This window comes from Odontomachus brunneus, unplaced genomic scaffold, assembly GCF_010583005.1.
Source record: "Odontomachus brunneus isolate Ranch 3 - 2012 unplaced genomic scaffold, Obru_v1 Obru_scaffold_026, whole genome shotgun sequence".
NCBI classification, from domain to species: Eukaryota; Metazoa; Arthropoda; class Insecta; order Hymenoptera; family Formicidae; genus Odontomachus; species Odontomachus brunneus.
The window spans coordinates 2004221-2011086 of NW_022639476.1; the positions used below are offsets into that span (position 1 = coordinate 2004221).

Here is a 6866-nt window from a genome sequence, read left to right on the forward strand (position 1 = left end):
GAGAGAGAGAGAGAGAGAGAGAGAGAGAGAGAGAGAGAGAGAGAGAGGGGAGCACAGAGGAGAGAGGAGAAGAGAAAGAGAGAGAGAGAGAGAAGGAAAACCGGCTGGGTCGAACGGAGAACGAAGAGAGCGAAACAAACGACAGAAGAGCTGCCATACCACACCAGCAGCGCTGGTGTGGTGTGTTGGTGTACGCCACACGTGTGCGCGCACGCAAAACCACTCGCTCGTGCGAGATGAATCGAAATACATCCTCGAGATCTCGCATACGCTGTTATTTCCCGGTAGTTCGCTCTCGCCGCTCCTACCTTCACCCTTTCCTCTCTCTTTCCTGCTCTTTCCGTTTCTTTCCTCTCCCGCACCCGAGGGACACATGCCGCGCACACACACGCACATCTCCTCACCTCACTTGTCGCCGTCGTAATGGAGCAATCTTTCCGCCACACTTCGCTCGCAGCTCGCCGACGCGTCGCGGTAAATAGCGTGCATTCGAGCTCTGCATGTTCGTCCGGCGACGCGCGGCCGCGTTATTTTCCATCGAGTCGAGATCGCTCAGGATCGAAAGGGCACCTAACGAGATGCAAATGGATCGCGATGTGAATGCGGAATCCGAGCAACGAAGAAGCGCATCTCTTCGGGGAGAGTTGGACGAAATTTATTTCCTCGCCGTGTATACGCGGAATCGCAAGAATGAAGTTGGATTTATCTTAATGCGACCGGCAGAGATCTCGGGATATAATTTTCCATAAAAAAAAAACAAGAAAAAAGAGAGATAATTCTAGTTAATTAGTATCACACACACACGAATGAATCTTAATGACGAAGCTTCACGTTCGTACGTGACACTGGTCATTCATGCTTGACGATAAATGCTCGACGTCGTTCGCGGATTGTCTATTTCCGACTGCGTTAGCCGGTCGCTTAATATCGCGAGCCGGCCGATAATTATGTTTCCCGGCAATACTCGTTCACGATAATTTCATCCGGCGAGTATCCGCGTCGATCCCTCGGCCTTACGCGCGTCGCGACGTGTAACGCCTAATTGGCTAATTATCTACCCCGCCGCGTGAGTCCCCGCATTCGAAGAGGCGAAGAGGTTAATTATCGTGACAAGAGATCGAGCCATCGATTATGCGCGTGAAACCGGCTAAATGAATTAGCACTTTGCCGTCGATGACGCGAATTACAGCTCGATCGAGAGCGTATTGCGAGAACGACGATGATCGCGAAAGATCCGATTTCGCACTCGCAATATGTTATCCGTCCTTGAAACTTCCCGTCCCCTACCATGTATCCATCCGTTTTTCGCTTTTCACCTGAGAGAAAAAAATGTAAAGAGAAAAAAACTGAAATTACAGTTTTTTATAGTTCCAATCATATACTAAAAGAAAAATGTTTGTAACTATAATCACATAAAGTTATATAGTTACTATAGATTATGGTCGAGAGAAACATTTCTTTACTAAATTCTATTATAATGTTAGTGATAATAACCTTTACGCATGTTACTACTACAACAAATATGACTGAGGCCAAAAATAAGTAGAATTTTAATTAGATCTACTGTTTTTTGTGTTTTTTTATAGTAAAATGATCGTAATGACGTGCATGTAAGATTATTATCGCTAACATTACAGTAGAATTTAATGGAAAAAACGGTTTTTTGACCATAATTTGTAGTAATTATTTCTCTATGTGATTGCACAGTTGTGTGCACAAATATTAAATATTCTTTTTTCAGTATTTAATGCGCAAATTTGCATTCGTTACGCCGAGGAAGCTTGTAATACGACGCTCGCGACGTCTCCGATGGCTTGATTAGCTCGGCAAATTTCCTCCAAACCGATAACGTCCGAAGCGTTGAGGAGAAAAACACGATTAGAATCGAGTCTTTATTCTGACGTGAGTTGCATGTTTCGCGTGGGACTTTCCTTCCTATCTGCCACGCGATTTACGACTTCTAAGTAGAAATCTCGTATATTGCCTCGTTGTAATACGAATTTGATTGCGCCGCGCCGGTAGCACGTGAGCTCGCGCTCGGCGCTTCATTTGGGTATAGCCCGCGGCTAAGTCGTACGGTCATATTCGACATTATGACTTCTTTCAAACGCTGAAAGCCCCGCGTCACGGCACGTCGGGGACGGGCTCGAGCGCGACGTGTTCGACAATGCGAATGTTCAACACACCTCGCGGTAAGCCGGAGAGACCGCCGCACGGTAAATCAGAGATATTTATCGTCTAATTCGGCGGAAAGCTCCGCCAGCCGAATTTGTCCCCGAGTGCCTGCTCGATGCCTGGCCCCGCGCGTTCCCTTTCATCCGCCACCCTCGGTTCGCAGCTGGAGGGTCAGAAAGGCGAACTTATTTCCATTAGCCGAAGGGGGCGCGTGTATTCTCAAACATCGCTGCCTCCAACAGGCGATGCTGGCCACCCCAACCCCACGTCGCCGCTTTTTCTCTTGTTCTCCGCGTCTTTCTCTCTTTTTTTCTATCTCTCTCCCTTTAACGCCCTTTTACTCTCTTTATCCTCTCTCTTCGCTTACCCCTCCTCTTCCACCTCCTCCGCCTCCTCTCCTGCCGGCCCTTCCGACAGCCCATCTAACCGCACCAGGTCCGGTGATTATTTTTCATTTGCTCGTTTTTATCTTCTTTAGACTCTTTAGCGGCGTATTACGAGGGAAGCGCTGAAACGAGGAGCTTGCACTCTATTGCTCTTATTCGGGATAGAGCGGCGAGACTTTACCCGTGCTTGGCGCGCAACGTGTTTATTTATCGCGCGTTTATTTATCACTTGGTAAGATTAATGAAGAGACTCGGGGCTTCCGTGAATGCGCCGAGCGGAGTTGAGAGTCGGGCCGGCTCGGCTGGCTGCTAATTACCGATCGCTTCTCACTCGAAATTCCTGCCGTGAAAACGCTACGGGACTATTCAGGGTTTTATTGAGGACAAACTGTTCCGCTGGTATCGCGATAGAAGTCCCAGCGCGGAATTTAGCATAATACAGTCATGCTGAAATACTCGTCGGATGATGCCGCGAATTATTATCTCGGACGACGGCCGAGCTCTTTGCTGAAGTGTTGTGCTACATGGCTCGAATCCGATTAAAGGCTTATATTTCGATATGTCAACGAAGTCGTGCGCGGTTAAGCTCGCAGCCTATGAAGTGTCGGCTTTTGCGTTACAAGCGCCGCTACAAAATGCTACCGAGGATTTTGCACTTTACTCGCGGTGTGCGCGAAACAGCAGCGCGATTTTCCAGATTGGCTTAATGTTAAACTTCGCTCGGCCTCGACTAAATACTTGTCAGGGTAACACCGCTGCCACGAAAATCGCGCTCGCGCTTCCTACTAGAATAATTAAAAGCTATAGATTTGCTTGTAAACAACGCGTTCGTGCTTTATATGCATGTCGTCTAAGAAATACCGTTCCGAATTTTAGCAAATATTTTCGAAATAATCGCATAATTCTCGTAAGAACGAGATGTTGAAAGATGCAAGATTTTACAAGATTTTAATCAACGTAAAATTTTAATTACTGCGAAATACAAAGAAAGAAAAGCTGATACACACACAAATCAGGCCATTGGAATAACAGTCTAAAAATTAAAATATTTTTAGATCTTGAGATTATATTTGCAACTGTTCATGGAAAAGAAAGATATGGCGCACGTAATCAGGAATATATAATTGTCAGCAGCGTAGTTGCATCACCTCATTTTGATGTAATGTTAATGTACATGGACGATACGGCTCAGTTAGACTTTGGTACATCAACTACATCAATGTAGTTGCGCGTGATCTGGTTGTGGCAACCAGAAATCGATTGGGCTGGCATTTATCCTGGATACACTCTGGTTGGTGCAACCAGATATCGTCACTGCTGCTACGCCAGTAACTCAGCAATTGCTCTGTGGTTGCAGCAATCATATAATTAGTTGTTCCGTATATTACTACTGAATTTAGCTGGCATAATCAGATTTATGTGTGGGCTAAGCATGCCGTTTATTTCGTGTTACGATATTATTAACCCTTCATTTGGTAACATTGCTTTCGAGCAATATCGATTTCTCATAAGCTATACGCAAGAACGATAGATACGGTACGCGTTTATTTAGTTCTGTTGCTCCGGAGCAACGTCTGGTTCCCTGTTCTATCTGTCGGTGTCTCAGTAATCGATTTTTGCCACCGGATGACAGAAATCGTTGAGAGAACACATATTTTTTAGACAATATAACTGCGTTTGGGAGACATCATTTACTTCATTCAGAAATTTAAAAATGTTTTCCCTTAAATCCTTTTTGGTCTACCAAATAAAGAATTAAATGTAATCGAAGAGGAAAGGTACGTATATTGTCGGCGACTTGCGAAGATTTCACCGAGGTGCGCGCCGCAGACTATAGAGAAACTATCAGAGATGATGAAGCCTTCGCACAGGCCTCGCCGACTCGCGGTGCTAAATCTCGCAGAACGAGGACACCTCGGCGAGGAGTCGTAGTGTAAAGGAGTAGCGGAAGGAGTCGTCGAACAGGAGGAACGGGAGAGAGAGAAGGGGCGAGAGGATCCAAGGTGAGAGGCGGTGAGGGACGAGAGTGTGAGGAAAGCCGAAGGGTGTCGAAGGGAGAGCGGAAGGGCAGGGTGTCCGCTACCTGACAAGTCCTTTCCTTTGTCCCTAGCCCTCGTGCTTGTCTGATTCTCTTTTTTCTTGTTTCAAGGTGAACGGCGGCGTCTGTCCGTCCTTCTCAGCCGATCGGCCGCTCGTGTTCCTCGCGGTCAGTCCTCGTCTCGTCCTCTCTTGTTCGCCTTTTCCTGCACTTGGTCTTTACTGCTCTCTCGCTATCCCCCTCTTCCTCTTCTCTCTCCTCCTTCTTCTCCTCCTCCTCCCCCTCCTCCTTCCGACGCTCAGTCGTAATCCCCTCGCTCGCTACCCGCGAAAATCGTTACTGTTTTATTATCCCCAGGATAGTAGCAATTTGCGATCCGAGCTTCGGTTAGATGGTATTTTATACACTGTAGACTCGAGCCTTTTCCTCGATCCTTCGATACATTCTCTTCCTTGTTGCTATATCCTTTTTTACTCTCTCCCTTTATCTCTCTTTCCCTCTCTCTCTCCTCCCCCCCTCTCTCTCTCTCTCTCTCTCGTCATGCGCTCTGCCTCTCGACCCGTGTCCTGGTCTCTCTTTTATTACCGTCTGCACTCCTCCGTGACGCTAACTGGTACAAGTAATACACGATTCCTTATTAGGCCCTTATTAGGTGCAAGTTGAACGATAGAAATCTCTTGATGGATGATTCTACTTCATCCGTGTTTTCGAATTCCACGTGTCCGCTTGCGATTGTAATTACTTCCACCTAGGAGGAGAGAGCATTAGCTCGCCAAAGTGCCAATTTACGTGTCTGCTATCAAAAGCAATTTCTTGCTAGTGACACAACTAATGATCCGTATTACAAGTGACCCCTTGCAACTAAATATCTTGGAATTTTTTTTCAGTTATTCGATGGAGATAAAGTTGCTGCAATCACGTTCAAAAATCACATGCATATTTTCACTCTAAGATATTACCACCCGTGTTGTTTTCTCTCTCTCTTTCTCTCCTTTACCTTATGTACTTCGTAAACTTGAGCTCTTGAGAGAGCATCGTTCGAAACGCGAATAAAATCCTATTTCACTCTATACCATCCTCTATACCATATCCTCTACTTTTCCAGCGAGTCATCGCGCAATTTTCTCAAGTAGTTTGCCTAACTTTCTCTTGCGAATCCTTCTCGCCTCCTCTCTCAGTTTCGCCATAACTTCTGTTTTTTTGTTCTCTTGGCCTGTCCTGTCCATGTTTCTCGTGTTTGCTACCGAGAGACTGTCGATCGGCTATCTTGACTAAGCTAACGTTCGTCCCAAATCAAGTCCCTTTCTCTCTTTTTCTCTCTCTCTCTCTCTCTCTCTCTCTCTCTCACACACACACACACACACAATCCCAAGAAACTTTTTCGGCTCGGCCCACCCAGCTAGGTATGTCGTGCTTATTTTCAGACGAAGCCCCCGACAAATGAGGTAGAAGAGCCGTACGACTTGAATCAACCGGCAGAAAACTTTGGAATTTCTGCGGAATTCGAGAGTTCGCGCGACGCGATTCTCCGTCGGTGTGATTCATCGACTCCGCACTTCCAATTATTCGAATTGGCAGATATAGCGGAGCGGGACGAGTTCCAGCTAACGCGATTCAGCGCACTCGGTATCTTTCCGCGTGATTTGTTGCGGCACTCGCTGCCGGGATTCGAATTACCGTTACTGACGCGAACCCCCTTCGAAAAATTCGCGAGAGGTGAACCGCGAGCAGATTAGAGCGGATTCAGGTTCCAAAGGCGCGCTTGTACCGTCGATTGAGGAAAGTGCGCGCACGAGCGAAGAAACGTAATAATACACGTAAAAGATGACTAAAACGCAATCGTTATCATTTTATTGCACGAGAAACGCGTCGTTCCATAACCTGAGGAGAAAGTGTTCGGTATTTGCGACTGTAATTGTATAGTGAAATAATTACAGTCAGATAGTATATCATTTTTGCAATAAGTGATAATAATCTTATCGGCATATTGCTGCTACTACACGGAGAGAAAGTATGATATTTTTTCGTTTCCCATATAAATCCTTTTTAATTTTATTATGTTTGTAGTGACGGGAGTAGACCGTCAGTATGGTCTACGAGGGTGGTCTGAAAAGTTTCCGACCTCAACGTGAAGATAGCAGCACTTGTAAATAAAAGCTAGTGAATTTCGTTGTTCATCTGTTGACAATTACTCACCGAAGTTTCAGCCATTTTGGACTCGCAGTTGTTATGTAACAGTCGTTTGAGTAAGTTGATGTGAGTGTTTT

General features: G+C 46.0%; 1 protein-coding gene across 2 annotated transcripts in view; it reads left to right on the top strand.

Annotated features, from left to right (window-relative positions):
* The window catches only part of LOC116842626 (zinc finger protein 608), a 296735-nt gene that overhangs the window by 3983 nt on the left and 285886 nt on the right, over positions 1–6866 (top strand). The gene's annotated exons all lie outside the window — the stretch shown is intronic.